We start from the raw sequence: 26077 nt of genomic DNA, 5'->3' as shown, positions 1-26077 counted from the left end.
TATTTTAAAATAGACCTGACTTTTTTCTTTGTTTTGCAAATCTAAATCATCTTTAATTTTTTTCAACATCTCTATGTATGTAATAGCTTATCTATTTCCTTTTGTTTTGCTTTTTAGTGATATTTAGCTCCACATACCCCATCCTTTATTTCCCCAGGTAGTTTTAATGTACAGCTTTGTTACTATCTGATCCTGTATTTCCTAAATCCTACTGATTGGACAAGTTACACATTGTCTCACTTGTACATGGCATAATTTGGAATGTAGATAATTCCATGGCCCCACAGAAGTTATTTACATATCAAATTCTATTTGATAATTTTTATTTCAACATCAAATTTGTTTATTTTTCATATGAATGATAACATTATAAGTATGGTGTTTCCTCAAAAACTTAAAAATAGAACTTCCCTGTGATCCAGTGATCCCACTGCTAGGTGTATCTCCAAAGGAGATGAAATCATTCCGTTGAAGAGATATCAGCATATCTGTGCTTATTGCAGCCGTATTTACAATAGCCAAGATACAGGATAAACCTAAGTGTCCATCAATGGATGAATGGATATAAAAAAAATGTAAGACAGACACACACACCCAGTGAAATAATAGTCAACTACAAAAAGAATAAAATCCTGTCATTTGCAGCAACATGGATGAGCCTAGAGGGCATTATGTTAAGTAAAATAAGCCAAACACAGAAGGAAAAATACCACATGATCTCAATTACATGTGGAATTTGAAAAAGTTGAGGACAGAGAAGTCAAGAGTAGAACAGTGGTTACCAGAAGCAGGAGAGGGTAGGGAGGAGGGTGAGTGGGGGAGAGGTATGTCAATGGGTACAATATTAGAGTTAGATAGGAAAGATTAGTTCTGGAGTTCTATTGCACAGTGCTATGAGTATGGTTAACAATAATGTATATTTCATAATAGCTAGGAGAGAGGATGTAAATGTTCTCACCACAAAGAAATGATAAATGTTTAAGGTGATGAATGTTCTAATTTCCCTAATTTAATGGTTACATGGTGAAAAAATGTATCGAAGTTGTATTAGTCTGTTCTCAGAGTGCTATAAAGAAATACTTGAGACTGAATAATTTATTAAAAAAAGAGGTTTGATTGGCTCATGGTTCTGTGGGCTCTACAGGAAGAATGAGGCCTGCCATCTGCTCAGCTCCAGAAGAGACCTCAGGAAACTTAAAATCATTGCAGAAGGCAAAGGGGGAGGCAGCACATCACAAAGCCAGAACAGGAGGAAAAGAGAGATGGAGGAGGAACTACACACTTTTAAACAAGCAGATCTCAGAAGCACTCATTCACTCACTATTATGAGAGCAGCACCAAGCGGAAAATCCACCCCCATGATCCAATCACCTCCCACCAGGCCCCACCTCCAATATTGGGGATTACAACTCCACATGAGATTTGGGTGGGCACGCAGATCCAAAACATATCAAAACTATCACACCATACCTCATAAATATTTATAGTAATTATATGTCAATTAAAACTAAAATAAAACAAAGAAAAATTATATAACCTTAATAAAATGACTTATGTCTCTGATATTTTGTGGTTTCAGTAAATAAACAAAAAACAGTGATTGACAATCTTATTAGCAGAGTTACTACAAATTTCTTGCAGAAATCTCAGTTGTTTTTATCAACTTATCTTCAGTTTGTATCAAGGTTTTGTTTTCAAGAATCTAAAATAAGGAAACATATGTTCCTTGACTTGTATTGACAATAAAGCTCGCTTCCACATAATCTCTTTGTGGGCAATTACTTTGTTCTTTATGTAGCAGCCTCATTTAACAAACTTTCTGGAAAAGTTTTTTCCCTTGATCTTCTCCTCTCACATATGCTACTTATGTTCCTCTTCTATTTTTCTTCCTTTCATCACTTTTGTAAATCATACATAAATCAACACTATTTGTTCTGTCCTTCTTCCTGTCTCCTAATTTTCATACTATTAATTCTTTCAAAAAACACACTAAGACAACAGCATGCATCTGGGACTATGTTAATTTCTGATTATGTAAAGATTAATAAAAGCATGTTCTCTGTTCTTAATAATCTCACTAGTGGGTACATAGGCAATTAAACAAAAACTGCAATAAATTTATTAATTGCTACCATAAAAATATCGTGAATATACAGTAGAAATTCAGTCTCTAGAGAAACTGATTGCTCACAGGACAACTATAAACACTTGATAAATTTTTACAATTGGGTTGAATACTGAAAGTAAATATGTTTTGCTCAATAAAAATTGACTAGAACATCCAAAGCCAAAGAAAAGTAACATATAAATACATCATAATGTGAAATAGCCTAGAAAGTGATAAGGAGTTTTGTGTAGCTGAAGTGTAGAGAAAAAGGAGGAGAATGTTAGGATATGAGATCTCAGAAATTCTTTATAACCTTTCAAATTGGTGATTAAACTTTGAGTATATCTATATTCAACAGGTACATGTACAAATGAGCACAGTCATACCCAGCTAGTGGGGATGTCAATTATTATAACCTTTACAGAAAACAAATTTTCAAAAGACACAATAGTTTCCTTAATTATTCGTATTTGTTAGATCAGACTCTCCACATTGATAGATTATATAAAAGTTAATGTGTATTTGCTCTAGGATTTAGTTGCAAGAATGTTTGGTTAAGTATTGAAGTATTGGAAAGTAAACTGGTACTCCCAGAAGATGGGAGTACCAAGTTATTGGTACCCAGACAGCTTATGATGATTTTTATAGTGTATTTAACAGCATGGCAAGCTATTAATTATATATTGTTAAATAAAACCTGTAAATAATATGAGTATAAATGGTATATTTTTAATAATTTGTATCTATACATCTATGTATATATTATATAGCAAGTAGGGATTGATATATCAAAATTTTAATTATGAATATTTAGGTGGTATAATATTATCTCTGAAATTTATTCCTTCTGGTGGTTTCTTGGTCTCCCTGACTTCAAGAAAGAAGCCGCACACCTCGCGGTGAGTGTTACAGCTCTTAATGGCAGCCTAGAGTTGTTTGTTCCTTCCGGTAGGTTCGTGGTCTCACTGACTTCAGGAATGAAACTGCAGACCCTCACAGTGAGCGTTACAGCCCTTAAAGGTGGTGAGGACCAAAAGAGTGTGTAGCAGCAAGTTTTATTGTGAAGAGTGAAAGAATAAAACTTCCACAGACGGAAGGTGACCCGAGCGGGTTGCCACTGCTGGCTGGGGTGGCAGGCTTTTATTCCCTTATTTGTCCCCACTCACGTCCAGCTGATTGGTCCATTGTGCAGAGCACTGATTGGTCTATTTTACAGAGTGCTAATTGGTCCATTTTACAGAGTGTTGATTGGTGCATTTACAATACTTTAGCTAGACACAGAGTGCTGATAGGTGTGTTTTTACAGAGTGCTGATTGGTGCATTTACAGTCCTCTAGCTAGACACAGAGCGCTGATCGGTGTGGTTTTTTTTTTTTTTTTTTTTTTTTTTTTTTTTGAGACGGAGTCTCGCTCTGTCGCCCAGGCTGGGTGTGTTTTTATAGACTGCTGATTCGTGCATTTACAATCCTTTAGCTAGACACAGAGCACTGATTGGTGTGTTTACAATCCTCTAGTTGGACAGAAAAGTTCTCCAAGTCCCCATTTGACCCAGGAAATCCAGTTGACTTCACCTCTCAGTAGAAGAAATTTAAATATTTTTACATGTGTAATATTTCAAAAGAATATATTTTACAGTTTTAATAGCAAATACAAATACTACACTACATAGACTCACCATCAAGTAATTGTTATTATCTTCATTCAAAGTATCCTTAACCATTTGAAATAGAGATTTTGATGCTAGAAGGCATTTTAAGATAATATAAGTAAAGGAAAGTATATGAAGTGGGATAAATAGCCAAAGCTATCACCATGAATAACAACAGCATGTCAATAACATGCCAAAGAAGAGGGACAGAAATGGACGATAAAAGGAAACAAGACAATAACAATAAGTCTGGGATCCATATAAGTGTTTCAAAGATTCACTTTCATGAACCAATTCAAATGTTCTGTAAAATAAATATATAACTGAGGAGTAGAAATAGTTCCTTGAGCAATTATTTTAAAAATATTTTGAAAAATAACATTAGCTGACTTGATTCTAAAATCCACGTGAGATAGATATGACTCTCATTTGTTTTAATTTTTCTTCCTTCACAAAATTCTCCTTCAGCCTTGAAAAACTTATGTGTCTTCTACTGACATAGCATCTTATACAGTTTAGAGTTTCATATTAATATCAACATATAAATGGTCCAAGTAGAAAACCAAATAATCAAAATATTTGCTGATACAAATTTCCAGAAGCCTACCATTGTTGACTTTTGAAGTGCCTTCTCTCTCTGTGTGTGTGTCTCTGTGTGTGTGTGTGTGTGTGTGTTGTGTGTAGTATGTATCTCTAATTAATGACAATAATAAAATCATTGACTCTCTTGGATTTAATTTCTTGTAAATTTATCATTTTTATTTATTGATATTCATTTTCTATTTTTTAAACTTAATCATGATAATTAACTGAGAGAAAATGGGAACATTTTCTTTAAGATTATTGTTGTGGCCTGCTTAGTCTCTAGTTCAACTAGGTCCAAGTTCTCATCCCATGACGAAGAAGAATGAGGCACCCAGGCACAAGAGGGTGAGTAGAGTAGGATTTATTAATCAAAATGAAAACTCTCAGCAAAGAGAGGGGACCTGAAATCAGATTACCAGAAGTGGGGTTGAGTTCTGGGTCTTTTATGTGGCAAGAGCAAGGAAGTCTTCTGTGGGTTCTGCCCAAGCAGGACGGATAAGGTTCTCTCCTAAGGGTGTTGCCTCTGTGCATGTCTGGGTTTGGCCAGAGTGACTCCATCTTGGCTATTACCCATGACTGCCTAAGTGAAGCCCACAGAAGGGCTAAAACCACAATGCTAATGTCATGCTAATGATATTAAAAGGAGTTGGGTCAAGTTAAGGATATTTAGGTTTATTTATTCCACCTGCACCTTGTTTGGGACACTCTCTTCTGAGCAACATCCTGGCATTAGAGGAAATTCTTAACTGCATTTCTTCCCCCTAGCTACAGTGGTGGTGCAGTCCTGTGGGTATTTTTTCACTATCGAGACCCTCCCTCTCCATCTGCCTAACCTCTAATTGCCAGCCTCTTCCTGGCTCCTGTCTCATTACTATGTTTGATTTTTCTAGAAATGTGGGTACAGTAAGTAATTTAATACTTTTCACTGGAGTTTGGCCCATTTTCAGAAACTTAGCTTAGTAAAGAATTCTGTGTATTAACGCACTTTGGGCAGGCTAAGCCTTGATGTCAGAATCTTGGTGATTACTAAAGGCAATTTTGTTCAGGCAATCCACTTTACCCTACTAGAACATTGCTCAAATATTTATTATCTTAATAATTTAAATATTTGAAATGCTCCTTACAGTATACTAGCCCCAACAATAAATTACTTTGTTTTGTTACTTACTACATATATAGTATATACAGCTTTGTGTACTTATCTACATCTATATAGATACAGATATATACACATGATGTAGTTCAATTTAGGTTGAAATATTTATTAAAATCAATTAAACTGTGAATTACATATGTTCAAAAGCTGTGTTATTTTCACCCTCTTAGAGAACATCTATTTTCAGATTCATTAAGGACTTTGGAGAAATAAAACATGCTATATAAACTCTAACTTAGAGTAAACAAATACATAATAAAAGGCAATCAGGAGAATTATTCTTCAATTTTAAATTCAAGAACAACCCCTTGAAAAGGGACAAAATAATGTGTGCTTTCAATCTGAAAGTTTAGTAGTATCACTTTTGAAACTGTATCTTAAACTTAACAAGATTAATATAAATATCAGTTTTCTGATACTGAATGCAATAAATTGAGCTCTTTTACTTTGCACTGAACTCCTTTGCATATAATTGATGATGATATGATCATCAATCATATAGACAATAGTTTCTTATTTTAGAGTTAAAATTGGAATACTATAATTAACAGATTTCTGTGGAATAAACTCTATTATTTTAGTGAGGGGCACTTTTCATTGATAGCCCAAGGGAATGATGAAGTCTCACTAGTCATTGAACAAACAGATTCTATTCCCTAAGAAAGCTATTAGTCAACCTGTGTATGTATCCATTTGCTGATACTAATGAGTACACATATACACTTAGGAAAGTACAGATTTATTCTGAATTACCGGCAAAATAGTGTTCATAAACTTTTTTGCCCATGTTTGTGGGACTTAACATTCATTATGTGTGCTCTATCATACCATTCAGGGTCAATATTTAATCAGGAGATGAAAATATATATCTATATATCTATATATACACATATATATTATATTTCAGAACCATTACCTTTTCAGGTATAAGTTTAATTACCATATGTTTTAAAATTAGAATGATAGTATATTAAAGCAAATACACTTATCAGAATAGTATTACCTAATAGAAGTTGCAAAATTGGAAAAAAGTGAAGTAAGCAAATATGACAATATGTAAGGTGATTTTTTAATTTATACTATTTTCAAGCACTCATATTCACTGGTGTATTTTACAGAAAAGCTAACAATTTTCAATTAAAATGATTCTCAATTCTAACAAAACTTTTCTTATAAAGTGGAAAATAAAATCCAAATATTTTACATAATCTAAAGGTTTTTCTCAAAATTTGATTTAGCACGCATTTATTATTCCATAGGCAATTGGAATCACTCAAATGTTTCAATAAAAAAGAAATATAACAGGGTTTATTTTAGATTTTATATGAATAAATCTCTCACCAGAATTAACTCTTAAACCTTCTTTTAACTTATTTGAGGGATTATCCTAATGCAAACACCATCTAACGTTTTTTAAAGTAATAAGGAAAACATATGAGCTGACTTGTGTTTCATAAGCATTCAGCTTTATTATTAATGAAGGAGGAGGAAATAGAACCCAAACAGAACAGCAGAACTATTTGAGTATAAGAGAGGACAAAAACCAAGGCATATATAGAATAAGACTCCAGGAAACCATGGTAAAAATTTAACTGCAGTTTTACAAACCTAACTAGAAATATTATCACTCACATAGTGATGAAGAAACAAGTTGGGGATAAGTCATGGTAAAAAAGAGAAACACGATAATCATCATTTGCATTTTATTTGAAATATAAAAATGTTCAAGCTTGAATTTTAAGGGAAATTTAAAATAATCTCGTGCTTATAAAGCTTAAAACCAAGCCTACACATAACCAGGGTGATATGGTAATAAATTATCTACATGTTATAAGAAAATAGTTCAGCCACTTTGAAGGAAGATATAATTTCAAAGCCTCAATATTTTTTCAGTGATAAAGCAGAACATCTCATTTTGAATTACAAAAAATGCAGAAGCAAGAGAAAGAAGGAAATAACATAAGAATAGCCTATCATTTCATTATTTTAGTGACAAGTAAATAAAACAATGAAGAAGTTATGTAAAAACATAAATAATTTAAACAGAAATTTTAGGAGATATAAAAATAATTCAGATAATTCAAATCACAGAATTTCTGAAACTAAACATTCTTTAGATAGCTGTAATAGCAGACCAGTCACGTCTTAATACAGAATTAATGACTTGGAAAATCAAGCAAATAATACACTTTGAAAAACATTAAGAATAAAAATGAAAGGAAGGGAAGTAAGAAATAAGATAGTAAAAAAGGCTTGTTGAATACATCCAGAGGCTTTAAAGTTGTAACTGTAGTTCAAAATGGAAATAAGGGGGTAGGAGAATATGATAAAACGAATATTAACATATGCAATGGCTGAGAGTTTTCTAAAACCGATTAAACACTTTACCCAGAGATTAATAAAAATAAATACACTGCCGGCCGGACGCGGTGGCTCACGCCTGTAATCCCAGCACTTTGGGAGGCCAAGAGGGGCGGATCACGAGGTCAGGAGATCTAGACCATCCTGGCTAACACAGTGAAACCCGGTCTCTACTAAAAATACAAAAATTAGCCGGGCGTGGTGGCGGGCACCTGTAGTCTCAGCTACTCGGAGGTTGAGGCAGGAGAATGGCGTGAACCCGGGAGGCGGAGCTTGCAGTGAGTGGAGAGCGCTCTACCGCACTCCAGCCTGGGTGAATGCGCAAGACTCTGTCTCAAAACAAACAAACAAACAAACAAACAAACAAAAAAATTGCCTCAAATAGGATAAAAATAAAGAAAATAAAACGTAGACATCTTATAGTTAAGCAAAGACAAAAGTTTAAAAAGAAATCTTAAAAACAACCAGAAGACAAATGAGTTTAAAGAGCAACAATAGTACTGAGAGCAGATATTTTAATAAGAAATGTAAGAGCAAGGAGACAATGGATTATTTATTTTTATTTTTTGAGACAGAGCTTTGCTCTGTCCAGGCTGGAGTGCAGTGGCACGATCTTGGCTCACTGCAACCTCTGCCTCCTGGACTCAAGTGAGCACATCCGGCTAGTTGTTTTTCATTTTTAGTAGAGACAGGGTTTCACCATGTTGACCAAACTGGTCTTGAAATCCTGACCTCAAGTGATCCACCCACCTCAGCCTCCCTAAGTGCTGGGATCACAGGCACGAGCCACCATGCCCAGCCTGGACTAGTATTTTTAAAATGTGAAATATGTACCTGTGAATACTGCAACATAATATTCTACACTAAAAAAAAGTAATGTCTTAAAATTAACAGGAAATTAATATGTGTTTTACAGAAGAATTTTTTTTTTTTTTTCTAGTTTCCACCAGGACAACTTATAGAATGTTGGTGGGAATGTAAATTAGTTCAGCCACCTGGAAAGCAGTTTGGAGATTTCCCGAAGATCTTGAAACGGAACTACCATTCGACCCAGCAATCTCATTACTGGGTATATATCTAAAAGAAAATAAATCAGTCTACCAAAAAGATACATGCATCTTACGTTCATCGCAGCACTATTCACAATAGCAAAGACATGGAATCAACCTAAGTGCCCATCAGTGGTGGATTGGATAAATAAAATGTGATACATATATACCAGAGAACACTATACAGCCATAAAAATGAATGAAATCATGTCCTTTGCAGCAACATGGTTACGACTGGAGTCTATAATCCTAAGCAAATGAATGCAGGAAGAGAAAACCAAATACTGCATGTTCTCACATATACGTGTGAGCTACACTTTGGTACTCGTGGACGTAAACGTTTGAACAATAGGCACTTGGGACTACTAGAGGGAGAGAAAGGAAGGAATAGAGGCAAGGGTTGAAAAACTGCCTATTGGGAACTGGTACTATGCTCAGGACCTGGGCGATGGAATCACACCTATCCCAAACCTCAGCATCGCACAATATACCCTTGTAACAAACCTGCACATGTATACCCTGAATCTAAAATAAAAATTGAACTTATTTTAAAAAGTAAAAAAAAGAGGTACTTCATATATAACTAAGAAGTATGTGTGTTTATGTACTGTAATTTTTTAAAGCCTTTATACAGTCCAAACATTTAAAAAAACCTAAAATGTAAAACAATTGAACTCATGAAGATAGAGAGCAGGATGACAGTTACCATAGGCTAAGAAGGGTAATATGGTCCTGGGGGAGAAGGGGGAGAGGATGGTTAGTAGGTACAAACTACAGTTAAATTGAACGAATACGATGTAGTATTTGATAGCACAGCAGGCTGACTACAGTCAACAATAATTAATTGTACATTTTAACAATTTAAAGAGTATAATTGGAATGTATAAGCATAAAGAAATAATAAACGCTTGAGGTGATGGATATCCCATTTACCCTAATGTGACTGCTACACATTATATGCCTGTATCAAAATCTCTCATGTACTTCATAAGTGTATACTCCTTCTATGTACCCATTAATTATTATTATATTTATTATTTTGAGACCGTGTCTTGCTCTGTCGCCAGCCTGGAGTGCAGTGGCGCGATCTTGGCTCACCACAACCTCCGCCTCCCTGGTTCAAGCAATTCTGCCTCAGCCTTCCGCGTAGCTGGGACTACAGGCGCCCGCTACCACACTCCGCTAATTTTGGTATTTTTAGCAGAGACGGGGTTTCACCGTGTTAGCCAGGATGGCCTCCATCTCTTGACATCGTGATCCACCCGCCTCGGCCTCCCAAAGTGCTGGGATTACAGGCATGAGCCACCGCGCCCAGCCAAAAATTTTAAAAAAGAAATAATTGGCATACAGAATTAGCATAAAAATTTGTCAGTATTTGGAGATGACATATTGTGTATATTATAAACATAAAATATCCAGAAATTATAAATGATAATCTTAGCAAGCCAATGAATAAAAAGACATGAAATCGCTCATATTTCAACATTCAGCCAGAAAGCAGCTGTCAAAAAATATATTTGACGGCACTTCAAAAGAATCAAATATCTAATAATTTCATGAAAGATGACAAAAATAACTACACTGAAACCTAGCAGTTTACTGTGTTATATAAAGGAGACTGGAAAACATTAAAAGACATTAGAAGATTTAAGATATCAAATCTTATGAAAATGCCAATTCTTACCAAATACATTAACAGAATTAATAAAATACTCAGTGTGTGTGTATGCACTGATGCAGTTTGACAAGCTGATTCTAAAATTTATATGATGATACAAAATATCTAGGAAAGCCAAGACAATCTTCAATGAGATTAACAAAGTTTAAGGATTCCAACTATCTGATTTTAATGTATTATATAATAGCAATAATTAAGTGTTATTAATAAAATGGTATAAAAATACAGAAGGTCTAGAAATAATTCCACATATAAACAATCATTTTATTTACAACAAAGGCATTGATGCAATTACATGAGGAAATAATCAACCTTTCACTAAATAAATGGTGTTAGAGTAATTAGTTGAAAGTATGGATCAAAATCATTCATTTCCTCAATACAATTATTATCAATATATATTTTGAAAGTTTTTTTTTTTTTTTTTTTTTTTTTTTTTTTTTTTCAGACAGAGTCTTGTACTGTCTTCCGGGCTGGACTGCAGTGGAATGATCTCGGCTCACTGCAACTTCCACCTCCTGGGTTCAAGCGATTCTCCTGCCTCAGCCGCCCAAGTAGCTGGGATTACAGGAGTCCGCCACCATGCCTGGCTAATTTTTTGTATTTTTAGTAGAGATGGGGTTTCACTATGTTGGCCAGACTGGTCTCAAACGCCTGATCCACCCACCTCGGCCTCACAATGTGCTGTGATTACAGGTGTGAGCCAGCACGCCCGGCCACATTTTTGAAATTTGTATGCAAAAATAAATTTAGTGGATTACAGATATGTATCTATATGCCATACCAGTATATTTTTAGGAGAAACAACAAGAAAATATATTAGCAAGCAAACATTACACAGGTAAGATTTAAAAAAGAACTAATCACTAAAAAAAAAAATTGGGATTTATTAAAACTAAAGAACTTTCATTTTATTTTTATTAAGAATGTGTGTTATTCTGGGTTCTCTGAGAAGCAAACACTAAAATGAATTATACATGCAAGAAATTGATTAAGGAAAATGGCTATTTCTATTTTTTTTTTTAATGGAAGGAATGCTGGAGAAGCCGAGACCTTGATTTGAGTTTGACTCAGGGTGAACCAGAGAAAAAAGGAAAAAGAAAATGTTGAGGTTGAAATGTCTTAGACTGCAGTGTGATTTTAATGAAAGTCAACAAGTTTGTCAAGGTGTCCTGAAGTCACTTAGGAATCATAGGAGTCACACATCTCTCAGAAACTGACCTGCCTGAGTATCACTTCTATACTCAATTACTCACTGGCTAGGAGAAGGTGATGAGAAGTGAGAGTTCACGGAAAATGAAGTAATGGATTTTTCAGAGGGTGGCTGCTGAGTTCTACGATCAATTATGTGCCCTGCAACCATAGATATGAGAAATGCATTCTCATAGCCATCATAGGATGTGAAAAGCAATAGAAGTTGTATATACTTGTATGTGTGAACATATATGCACACACAATTACATAGAATACTCTGTATAATACATAGAATATGACATATATAATCAAAAGCAAAACAAAACAAAAACACAAGATATGAATTTATTGGTAATAAAAGATACATGCAAAATTGTGGAAATCATGTCAATGTTTTAAAAAATGATTTAAAGAATAAACAAATTAATGGATACATAGTCTTCAATATTTTAATGGTACTGATTCCTATTATGTAGATCATAGAGTAAAACTAATTCAATTAGAATCGATGAGAAACCTGAAATGCCTTTAAGACAGTCTACAAATAAGCTGACTGCTAAGAATATCTATGGAATATGGGGAAAAGAAACAAACTGGGGAATTTCACACTAAATAATAAGACTTACTTCAAAGGCACAATAATTCAATTAAGGTAGAAGGATGATGTTTCAAAGGATAGGCTGAAAAAAAAACAGACTTGTGCATACATAGAACTTGATTTATGACGACGTGATACTTCAGATTAATGGAGAGAGGACAAACCTTTCAGAATTTAGTGGTAGGACTATTCATTATCTTGTATGAATTATCTACTGCTGCATATAAAACCCCCACACTGAGATGGGTTTAAAATAACAAATTTATTCAGCTCTTCTTTTTTTTATAGGTAACCTAATATGGTTATGTTCTTCGCTGGTTTGGCTGATCATTGTGGTCATTTAGTAGCTTAGCTATAACTGAGTGGTCTAAAATGTCTAGTTAGAATAATTGATGTGGGGTACCTCTACTAAGCTCATTTTTGCTTACAGGGGGCAAATCTCCAGTAGGGCTACCCTGGGCTTCCTAGCATGATAACAGAAGAGATTCAGCAGCATGAACCAAAACCCATATTGACTAGCACTTTTTTTTTTAAGCTAAAGCATACAGTTTATTTTTTATTTTTATTTATTTATTTTTTGCAAGAGTCTCGCTCTGCAGCCCAGGCTGGACTGCAATGGTGCGATGTCACTCACTGCAACCTCTGCCTCCCGAGTTGAAGCAATTCTCATGCCTCAGCCTTCTGAGTAGCTGGGACTACTGGTGTGCACCACCATGCCTGGCTATTTTTTTAAATATATATATATATATATAAAATACTTTAAGTTCTGGGATACATGTGCAGAACATGTAGATTTGCTACATAGGTACACAAGTGTCATGGTGGTTTGCTGCACCCATCAACCCATCACCTACATTAGTTATTTCTCCTAATGTCATCCCTCTTCTAGCCCTCCTCTCCCCGACAGGCCCCTGTGTGTGATGTTCCCCTCCCTGTGTCCATGTGTTCTCATTGTTCAACTCCCGCTTATGAGTGAGAACATGGGTGTTTGGTTTTCTGTTTCTGTGTTAGTTTGTTGAGAATGATGATTTCCATGTCGGCCTTGTTACAGAGTCTGACAAATAAAACAAAAAACTTGTATGGCAACAGCAGGGGTTTAATCAACCTCTGGTTATCTCTAATAATCAAAAGCAAAGCAAAACAAAAAATACAAGATATGAATTTATTGGTAATAAAAGACACATGCAAAATTGTGGAAATCATGTCAATCTTGAAAAATGATTTAAAGAATAAACAAAGTAATGGATATATAGTCTTCAATTTTTGAATGGTACTGATTCCTATTAAGTAGATCATAGAGTAAAATGAATTCAATTAGAATCATTTTCTACTTTTTATTTTTTGAACCTCTTCTTATGCCATACAAGTTTTTGTTTTATTTGTCAGACTTTTAATGAGGAAAAGATCAGTGTTGATGTACGAGAATATTGAAGAGCTTACATAGAGGGAGTAAAGTTACTAGTTTTCAAAAAAAAAAAATCACATACACAGACATGCATACAGACACACATATTATAAGGGAAAATATTAACTTTCAACTCAAGTAAAATTAATAAAAATAAAGGATTTAAATTTGAACTCAAACCTTAAAATCTAAAGAAATATCGAAATATAGAAAAAATATTTTAACTCTAAAATGACCAAATCATTGGCTTCATTAAATTAAAAAGTAAATTGTGGTTCAAAAAGGCTAAATAAGGAAAATGGAAAAGCAATACATTAATTTGGAGGGACTATTTAATACACAAAAGAGGCCATTGAGTTATATATTGTAAACTATTTAAAAAATCTTAAAAATCAGTGTTTGTTTCAGCAAAAGGAAAGGTCAGTGGACGTTCTAACATAAATAATTAGAAAACTGAAAATCACAAATTTTATCATGACAAACTGAGAAAAGTTAGAAATCTGGTAATGCTACTCACTTTGGTAAAGACTTAGAGTGTAAGATTTTTTATGGGAAAAATACGGCATTTATGAAACTTGAAAATGTTGATGCCAGTTACCCAGCAGTTCTACTAATGGATATATCCCATAGTAAAATCTCTCATGCATGTGCACCAAGAAACATGTGATTAAGTGTTCATAAAAATATTGTTTATAAGAAGTTGGGAAAAATCTGAATGTTCATTACAGAAGATTGTATAGTTGAATTAATATATTCTTCATTCAGGGGAATACTACATTGGTATAAAAATGGTTTATCTATAGCTGTCCAGCCACTTTCACATATCCACACATATAACTTGTAACAATCTCAATGTGGAGAAAAAACAATTATGATTGTGATTCCAATATATAAATGTTAAAGCAGGAAAACACCTGAAAATAAATTAATGTTCAGTAAAAGGTATAACAAGAAAACCTTGGGATGGTAGGTTCACTCCGCCCCATACCTCTTGACTCTACTAACAAACTGAGAAGGTACTATGAAACCAAAGAGCAACTGGGACAAGTTCAGCTTGGCAGGTAGATTAGTTTATTAGGACTTAGATATGTGGCATTCCTGGACAGCATCAGGACAGGCTCTAGAGATCCATGCCACCTCCAATCTCTAAGCTCTAGAGATCCATGCCACCTCCAATCTCTAAGCTGCTTGTAAGTTAATTTTCTGCCTCTTTGCCTACTGTGTGATGGTACTATTTTCCTTTGTAGGTTCTCAGATACTCTCTGGGATGTTTGGGTTCTTAGGGATGTCTGCTCTTTGGCTGGGTACCACGGCCTTGGCTCACTGCCCAGCCTCAAGGTTCTAATCGCAGATATACATTTAGTGTGGGACTCATCACACTACAAGAGGTATGTGAGTAATATTAATACGATACTCATGAACAGCATGGTATTTACCTTGTAGGAGGAGAAGGTTATGATAGAGAAGTATGTAGGAGGCCTCAAAGAATTTAGCAGAATTATGATTCTCAAGCAATATGTTGTATACAAGGGTGTTCATTTCATTTACCTTTACCTCATATACATATATGTTATATAAGATTAATGCATGTAAAATATTTTCATAATAAAATGTTTTAATAATGATAGCAAAACTGATCTAAAATGTATGCATTTAAATTGTACATTATTTAAAAGTCAATGCAATTTAAAAGAGAATGAAGTATAAAAAAATTAAAAATCAATAGACCTACTAGCTTGCACCAAATACTTTTTTTTCCTCATGAAGACGTTAAAACTTTCTCATAGCGTATGATCAAATATTAAGGCCGAAGGTTTCGGTATTATATAAACCATGGAGTTCAACTTATTTCTTAAATTATTGATTTAAAAAAATTTAGCTAATATTGCAAAGTATCTCTTCTGTCATGTAAAAATGAGACTATTCATGGTAGATTTCACCTGAATTAGTTTGGGGATGTAAATATGAGAGTGAAAGTGTTTAGTACAGCGCATTATAATCTAATAAGTGGTCAATAAGTACTCAATAGCTATGGTTATTAGTACTATTTATCATTACTGTTATGTTGAATGGTAGAATCACTCCATAATTAATGTAACTTAATTTTAATTGAATATCATATAAATGCATAGCTGATGAAGAATCAATTATTCTTTATAATCTTATTCAGATGCTTTTCAATTAACTTTCATGAAATTTGAAATTTCATGAATATGACTGAAGTATGTTTTGATATTTCTCCCTTATTAGAATATCAATGATATTCCTAATTTCTGTAAAAAGTTGCATTCATTAATATGTGTCTTTTTTTGGTTACAGATTTTGTAACTTTATTTGGATTATCAAAGTGATCTATTACTCATTATCAAAAATGAGATACTCTTCTAATTAAAAATATAAATAGTTAATATTTCTATGTTCAAGCTAAAAGCCTTAGTATATTTTTGAAATAATACCTGATATGTTAAATAATACAAAGAAATCCAGAAAAAGGCATGACATTGAAGATGAACAATACATATTATTTCTTAAAATGAATGCAGATATAATAATTAGGATAAGTGACAAATATTTATCTTGGGGATGAAAAAATACTTTTGCTTATACTAAATTGACATTCTTTTTATTTATTGAGTGACTAAACTATTTAATAAAAGTAACATAGACTGTGGGGAATATGCATGGGAGGTACAAACTGTAGGAGAGTAAAGTTTGAGTTTTATCCTGTGCCAGCATTAATTGTGATAGTCATAAATACTGTTTTTGTTTTTTGACTGATCTACCCATTTTAAAGATTATATCTTTATTGCCTGGACAACTCTCCATCGGGCTTCAATGTACAAACATTTTTCATCCTTAGGCGCATTCCTTTCAGCTCTAAAATAAATGCATCACTGACAATATCTTGTTATACTGTGAAAAACTGAGAATTGAATAGAATCTCTTAATATTATGTTTTTCTAAATATAAATATTGGCAAGAAAAATCCAAATAAATTATTAAAATCACATGAATGCACACAAATATCTCTCATCACTATCCCCACAATTTCATCCTCAAGCATTCATTGTACGATGAGTTTTCACAATTAACCCTAGGCTGAATGTTGATGCTGGTATTGGCAAGCAATGTTCACAAACCATTTTGAGTGTATTATGTTTTTTACTTGATCTTAGTGTTTCAAAAGAGCATAAATCTAGACATACAGTCACTATGCCATTTGCCAAGATATATATTGTTCTTTTGAAGATCACAGGTGAAAATAAAAAGGTTAAAGTTGCATGTGATAAAATACTTTTCAAAAACAAAAATATAATATTTTAGGCACATTAGAACGCATTATGTACTCAGATTAAATTTTCAATGATAAGAACAAGCAAACGCTTCTGCTTTTCTTTTCCTGCATACCAATGATTGTTTCAGGGGTGAATAAATAATAAGCCCCTAATTTTTATGTACTATCTACCTCTGAGGAATTACTTCCAACTTTTTTTTTTCCCATGCTTTCTTTTTTTGCGAGGAAAAATTATGTTCTTCTCATACTGTTTCTGGAGAAATGTCACTTTAATGATGGGGGAGTAGATTGGAAATGGGAAGGTACATGAATTAAACATAACTTTAGGGTTCAGTGAAAATACATTTATTAATGAACTTGAATAAGTACTGAGCTATGCTTAAAAAGATATGTATTAGGGCTGAGGGTTTTCTTTTTAATTTTGGTGTTTGCATTACATATATAATCTTAGTACTATGATGTGAGTGATTGCTGGCAAGAAGGCAGCTGAAGTCGATATCAATTAACCTGCAAGTCTTATCAATATTTTTGTAGGCTGACAAAGAAGCACGTGCTGAGATAGAGTTTTGACATGCATGGTGTTCACCAGGCATCAACAAGTGTGGAAGAGAGGAAGAAGTAGATTTGGGGAAAAGATAAAAGTCTGCGTAAAATATGGGCCTAAAAAACGTCTCAACTAACCTAACAGAAATCTTAGAAATATACATGGCTCAACATTGATGACCTTGCTTGGTGAGAATGACCAGTCTTTCAATCTGCACCCAAATCAGTCAATAGTATGGGCTGCGCTGGGAGTACAAGGTAAGGCAATACTTAAAGAAACTGGCAGATGCAGTATGTCTGCAGACAGCTAGGGAAACAGATATTTACTTAAAGGACCCTAATTGTTAATTATATTTTTTATTTATAAGTTTGTATAATTTTTTGACCTTTTTCTTTTGTCCAAAACTGATCTGTCACTATTTTTTAAATGTGTAATTATACTGAATCTTTCAAACTTAACTATCATCCTCTTGAAATATTAAGCATAGTTTTAGAACAGTCTATGAGTCATAATGTAAATCCTAGATTTCATTAAGTGCTAATTTTCACAAATTATTTTTAGAAATTATTTGATAATAAGCATGAAAGTTTATTCATTCAGAAATGACCAGATTTGGACCAAAAACAGCCAAGAAAAATTATATAAATTGATAAACACAGAAATAATCATTAACTAATCAATGAATTGAATTTAATTTATATACAGTGGGAGAGATAGTTAATTGCCTGGAAGATAGGTCAAAACAACTGGTACAGGACGGGTGCGGTGGCTCACATCTGTAATCCCAGCACTTTGGGAGGCCGAGGTGGGTGGATCTCCTGAGCTCAGGAGTTTGAGACCACTCAGGGCAACATGGTGAAACCCTGTCTCTACTAAAAATACGAAAACATTAACTGTGTGTGGTGCCCCATGCCTCTAGTCCCAGCTGCTTGGAAGGCTGAGCCAGGAGAATCACTTGAGCCCCAGAGGCGAAGGTTGCAGTGAGCTGAGATCACGACATTCACTCCAGCTTGGGCTACAGAATGAAACTCTGTCTCAAAAAAACAAACACAGCAAAACAAAAACAAAAACAAACAAACAAAAAAAAACTGGTACAGAATGAGAAATAGATGAAATAATGGAACATTCAGATCAGTAGAAAAAAACACATAGTGGATTCAGACTAACAAATATTTAATTGGAAACGTGGCCAGCAACAAAAGAGATAATAAGGTAAAATAATATTTGAATATTTAATGGAGATACGTATATTTAATACTTAAGAATTTTCCAAAACATTTAAAAGTCATAAATCCAAGAAGCTGAAATGATTATAAATATGATAATCATAAGATCATAACCAAACACATCACAACAAAACTGCAGAAATTCAAACAAAGAAAATAAAATGTTAATATCATTAGAAGTAAAGAGAGATTTTATTTCAAATCTAAATTAAAAAAAACTGACTTCTTAGAAGAAGCCAGAAGAAAGTAGACTATAAAATGCTCCATAAGTAAATCATTGACAATCTAGTAGGAAACATGTACTCAAGAATTCAGGTGAGCCAAAATATATTTTCTAACAGCTTAAGAGAAAAAATGCTCTACCAGCAGAACCAAACAAAAGGCCATTCTAAAGGTGCTCTTCAAGTTTAGGCAGAAAGAACACAGTTGCAAATCAAAGATCATAAATGAAAAAATAAAAATCAGTAAATATGACAAAAATGTTGGATAATCGAAATGATTATTGGTTATAAAAAGCAATCAGAATATTATCCTTTGGGCTAAAACATTTTATGTATGATAAATAAAATCACATGCCAAAAATAGCAAACACATTTGGGATAGAGATGAATAAAGTTAATACGCTCTAAGCTCATTTCATTGTCTGCGAGAAGAATGAATGTGTTTGTTGATTTTATTCAGTGAGAGATGTGTACTGTATTTTTTTAGTTAACCACTGCAAGAATGAAATAAATAAACAAAATACAGTTTCTGAGCAAATAAAGGTATATGTGGAATAGCCAATGCAGAATATTCAAGATCAATGTAACATAAACAAGTAGATAATATCACAAATAAAATAGACATTATGCAATACAAATATAAAACTGATCCAATCGAAGAATTGAAGAACTTGTATTATTTTCAAGAACATATAAAATATTTACCAAAAGTTATAATTTCAAATAACAACTAATTGCAAAGAACTATACATCAATTACAGTACGATCAACTACAGATATCTATTTTGTTTTTCAAAACAGCAAATTAGTAAGAAAAGAGCATTAAGAGTATTTCCTTTCAGTGCATCTTTAAAAAACTTACAATAAAACTTGAGTTGAAAATAAGACATCCTTTGCAACGGTTAATATTGAGTGTCAACTTGATTGGATTGAAGGATGCAAAGTATTCGTCCTGGGTGTGTCTGTGAGGTTGTTGCCAAAGGAGATTAATATTTGAATCAGTGCACTGGGAGAGGCATTCCCACCCTCAGTTTGGGTGGGCACAATCTAATCAGCTTCCAGAGCACCTAGAATAAGGCAGGCAGAAGAACATGGAAAGACTAGACTGGCTGAGTCTTCCAGCCTCCATCTTTCTCCCATGCTGGATGCTTCCTGCCCTCAAACAGCACACTCCAAGTTCCTCAGGTTTTGTTCTCTTGGACCTACACCAGTGGTTTGCCAGGGGCTCTCGGGCTTTCAGCCACAGGCTGAAGGCTGCACTGTCACCTTCCCTACTTTTGAGGTTTTGGGACTCGGACTGGCTTCTTTGCTCCTCAGCTTGCAGATGGCCTGTTACGGGACTTCACCTTGTGATTGTGGGAGTCAGTACCGCTTAGGAAACTCCCTTTCATATATACATCTATCCTATTAGTCCTGTCCCTCTAGAGAACCCTAATACATCTTTCATGTAAATTGAAGAAAAAAAAAAAAAAACTTACATTCCTATTATCACTCTCCCTACTTAATGGTGTAGTATAGATCCTTTGGAGCACAGCAAGTCAAAATAAAAAAGTAAAAACTTCAAAGTATAAAAAGAAAAAAGCTCTTGCTATTTGCAAAGTTATGATTGTGTACATAAACAGTTATACAAATTACTAGAAATAGCAGAGTTACTAGAAATATCACTAGATATAATTGAGAATTTGGCAAGGCAGTCAGATGTAGAAAAATAATCTACTACATTTTTGTAGTTACATTCAACAACACCAGTGAATCTTTGTGAAGCTTTGTGTTAAGCTGACAATATGCATTTCATGGATATACAAACATATAAAAAATTTCAAAAGAAATTTTGAAAACTACACAGAAAAATTTAGCATAGGTTTAAGTTGGAGAATCACAGTCAGGCCAGGGATGGCATAAAGAAGAGAATCATTATTAAATGGTACATTTTTGGAAAAATTATTTATCATGGATTAGTAGATTCCCAGCTGTTCATTTTATCATTTTTATGTCGATTATATGTACATTTTATTTTCTTCTAAATTTGAAATTCCATAATAGGCATTAAGATAAAATAAAATTTGGAAGATTGATAAAAGAAAATAAACTGAGATACAGTAATGGGAAATAGAGAGGGGAAAATCAACTAAATAAACAAAGCAAGCAATTATTTAGTACGTAGATGAAACAAGAAGTCGAAACAAAGTCTACTTGGAATTTAACAGTATAAGGGAGAAGCTTTGTCCAAAGCCATGATAGCTAATAGTTTTCATGACTAGAAAAAGAATTTAAAAATATGAAAGAAAATTTTAATTAAAAGCAGAGCTGGATATTCAGAAACGTTGTGATAAAACCGGCAGTCATAAAATAAAGAGTAAACAGGCTTAAAGACACTCACAAAATATGTATTACTTATGAGGAAAGAATATTGGACTGACGGATTTTTTTTCATCAGCATCCTAGGAGAAATAGAATAATAACTATAAAATATGAAATAAATATTACTTTTATTCTATAATTTATCTAGCTAACAGAAAAAAATTATACTTACAGTTGACTTCTATCAACAGTAAATCTTGTAAAAATTGAACAACGATATTAAAGTTCTGATGAAAAAATATCCTTCATCCTATAGTTCTATACCCCATTGTATTCTCATTCAAGAGCATACGAATTGGATGAGATTGAGGTATGTGTTGTATGTGATATTTTTAGAATATAATAAAGCGGAAACATTACTACAACAAAATATTCCTAACTACTTTTGTGAGTTATTTAACATTTACAAAATTCAGTTCTTGCACACATAAATCGTGGAGGAGGAGGGGTTTTGTACACTTATATTGTGTACAAATTGCATGTTAAAATGTGAGTATTAAGAACAATGTCTAGGTCAGGTGTGGTAGCTCACGCCTGTAATCCCAGCGCTTTGGAAGACTTAGGCAGGCAGATCACTTGAGGTCCGGAGTTTGAGACCAGCCTGGCCAACATGGTGAAACCCCATCTCTACTAAAAAATACAAAAATTAACCAGATGGTGAACTCCTGTAATCTCAGTTACTTGGGAGGTGAGACATGAGAATCCTTTGAACCTGGGATGAGGAGGTTGCAGTGAGCCAAGATCGTGCTACTGCACTCCATACTGGGCAACAGAGCAAGACTCTGTCTCAAAAAAACAAAACAAAACAAAAATAGAACAATGAGTGACACTTTGTTGGCCCACAATGAATATTACTTGTCTCTTTACTACTTTACTATCAGAAATAGTAGTATATATATTTAGCTCTATTAAACAATAGAGTTAAATCTCCTATATTACCTCCTCCAATCTTAGAATTGACAAGAAATTAACACCAAAAATTTTTACAAAAAAATTATCATTCATTAGATATTCATAATGATACAAATACTGTAAAAAAGACTGCTTCTTGTAAACAGAAAATTATACATAAAATATTTTATTTATTCTCTCATTTCCCATGTGCTAATTCATATGATTTATTACATTTATCTTGTGCTAATAGTATGTACTAACTTCTCAAATATTTTATTACCCACTTCTGAAAATAAATTTATAATCTGTATAAGTCATTTTAAAAGTACTGCAAATCACACTCATTGCTAGTGAAATATTTTAGGTGCATGACAACAGTTATTTATTTTCTCATTAAAATATGTGTTTTTCTTTCTAGACCAACAAACTTCAACAGTTTGGAAAAGGGAAAAATGCTGTTGAAGGGATTATTATACACAAAGGCTTAGGTTACATTTTCCTGATTTTAACCTATGAAAAAGTAAAGAAAACCTGTAGAATGATTACAGTCAATAATGCAGCATTTGCAAATTATCCCTCTGATCTATACAGCTTTTAGGTGGCCTGCAGGTTCTCTTTGGACACACCATTTCCTCAGACCATTTGCAAAAGTTATTGTTTGCATACCTGTGGTTTCATAATTACCACAGGAAAAAAAATGGAAGGAAGCGCAGCAAACCAGCTACAATAGCCATATTTGTTAGTGTACGCATAACATGATGTGGAGATTATACATCATGTATAAAGAGAAGGATTTATTTGATGGTCTGAAGCTCAGTACAGGAACTACTTACAAATCTCTCAACAGCCCTGATGACTTTGAAAGCGTGGAATCTTTAGAAGGTGGATGTGGATGTGATTCCTGGCTAACACAGTGAAACCCCGTCTCTACTAAAAAATACAAAGAAAAAATGAGCCGGGCGAGGTGGCGGGCGCCTGTAGTCCCAGCTACTCAGGAGGCTGAGGCAGGAGAATGGCGTGAACCTGGGAGGCGGAGCTTGCAGTGAGCTGAGATCCGGCTACTGCACTCCAGCCTGGGCGACAGAGAAAGACTCCGTCTCAAAAAAAAAAAAAAAAAAAAAAAAAAAGAAGAAGGTGGATGTGATAACCAATTAAATTGCTAGAAAAACCTGCAGGCTTTAATTTCTGAGTAAGTGATGCGAAGTAATATTGATAAAAATTAGGAAATGAAACACGGGGATATCTGTATATCTATTTCATGACATTGCTTAAGACAGTCACCCAAGAATTCATTATCTAGAATAATGTACCTTTGATATGCATTATCCGATAAGGGACAAAACATTCCATAATAACAGGTTCACTTATAAATGTTCCTACAGTAGAAATGATAACCACATATGTTACAGATTTTTCGTCTTATAAAATATTTATGAGTTTTGTATCAACGAGGAAACTTATTTTACTATTCACATGACTCTATGTTTTTCAGTCCTCAATATCTCCTTTGGACCAGCTTAATCATCTTACTAGTTTCCTCATTTATTAATAAATTTAATAAAATCCTTCACAGGTGTTTAATATTTTCATATTAAAAAGTAATTTCTATAATTTTGTTTTATATATTATGTACTGTAAATATTTTATAAATGGTATAGATATATAGTCTATAGAATGCACAAAATATATGATATAATAAATTAATTATATACTTTTTTTTTCAGAATTCTGGAGGTTCAGTTGAGATGCCTAGGCAGATCCAGCTTTTAGAACCAATTAAGTTAAATGCATTACCCCAAAGTGCTCCTCACGGGACCACAGAAGATTCTTCAGAAGCACCAGTGCGCCAGGCGCCTTGGCTCACGCCTGTAGTCCCAGCACTTTGGGAGGCCGAGGCAGGCGGATCACGAGGTCAGGAGACAGAGATCATCCTGGCTAACACGGTGAAACCCCGTCTGTATTAAAAATACAAAAAGTTAGCCGGGCGATGTGGCGGGCGACTGTAGTCCCAGCTACTAGGGAGGCTGAGGCAGGAGAATGGCATGAACCTGGGAAGCGGAGCTTGCAGTGAGCCGAGATCCTGCCACTGCACTCCAGCCTGACTCCGTCTCAAAAAAAAAAAAAAAAAAAAAAAAAAAAAAAAAAAGAGCGAGACTCCGTCTCAAAAAAAAAAAAAAAGAAGTACCAGACTTTTAGTTAGTTTTTTTTTTTTTTTTTTTTTCACTCCCTCTATCTCTATTTTCTTCCCCAGGCCCTTGTCCTATTTAAGTTTCTATTTATTGGCAAAACCTATACACACGTATATGTGTGTGTGTGTGTGTGTGTATAGATATGTATATATGTTTTTTGATTTTTGTTGTCCTTATAATGTTAGTGTCCTTATAGTGTCCTTATAATGTTAGTGGTTATCAAACTAAACCAGAACAAAATAACAACCAAATGATATTTTTTTTCTCAATTTAACAGAGTAAAGATTTTTGACAAAGGTGTTGAGCATTGCTTTCTTCTATGTTTACTTCAAATTTATATATTATAACTTTGATTAATCTGTAAAAAAATTAGTCAAGGTACCCATGATTTCATTTAACCATATGATCAAATTAATTATAATTTTTATTGGTGTTATCCTTTATAAACAGATTTTAGTTTGAATAATAGCTAATAAATAATTTTGAATGGCCCTTTCACCTGAAATTACTGTTTAGGTGTGCTAGAGGGCTCTCAAAAATTGAAAAGTTTTGTTCTTTCGTGTTATAAGAAGAATGCTATAAATAATTGTTTTTAAATATGCTTCATGTTTCTTAATTTAATTATGAGAGCTGCATGAGAAAAATGTTCAAAACAAAGTGTAATTTGTGCATGGAGTTTATTATTATAAATGTTTTGTAGCTTAAACACTTGATAAAATGCATAAGAAGTCTCTAAAGAGATTTGTTAATGTTTTTGATGTCCATAATATTGCCAAACAAAAACAAATCTGGACATAGGTAAGAAGAGTCTTTATTTGAAAAGACTATTGCAACAGAGAGAATGCTTTGACTTGAGGATCTGCATGAACTCTAAGAGAAAAAAAGAGGCTTTTTTTCTTTTTCTTTTTTTTTTTTTTTGAGACGGAGTTTCACTCTTGTTGCCCAGGCTGGAGTGCAATAGCGGGATCTTGGCTCACTGCTACCTTCACCTCCTGGGTTCAAGTGATTCTCTTGCCTCAGCCTCCCGAGTAGCTGGGATTACAGGCATGTGCCACCACGCCGGGTTACTTTTGTATTTTTAGTAGAGACAGGGTTTCTCCATGTTGGCCAGGTTGGTCTCGAACTCCTGACCTCAGGTGATCTGCCCACCTTGGCCTCCCAAAGTGTTGGGATTACAGGCATGAGCCACTGCCAAGGCTTTTCTTTTGTAGGGATGGTGAGCAGGTTAATTGGAACTTTGAGGAAAGATTGGTCAAGCAGTGCAAGGAAGAACAGAGCATTATCCAGGCAGTTTAAGAGAAAATAATTCTCTCTGTGGTAAGTGAGTTTTTAAATGACCTATTAAGGTGGGGTGTTCTCCACATTAGTGATTGCTTAAACTTGGTGAGGGGGATTCAAAATTGAGGGGATTGTGGCAGAGAGAGGCCTGATTGAAGTTTGATCAAGCCAAGTCAGTGGCAAAATGATGGGTATCTATGAGCACTTGGTCATTCCCTGCTATCTTTTAAGACAAAGTCTGACCTTAGATACTATTAAGAATAGGATAAGAGTCATTGTGAAGTTGGG

This window comes from Macaca thibetana, chromosome 5 (genome assembly GCF_024542745.1).
Source record: "Macaca thibetana thibetana isolate TM-01 chromosome 5, ASM2454274v1, whole genome shotgun sequence".
Taxonomy (NCBI): domain Eukaryota; kingdom Metazoa; phylum Chordata; class Mammalia; order Primates; family Cercopithecidae; genus Macaca; species Macaca thibetana.
This window is presented reverse-complemented; position numbering follows the sequence as displayed.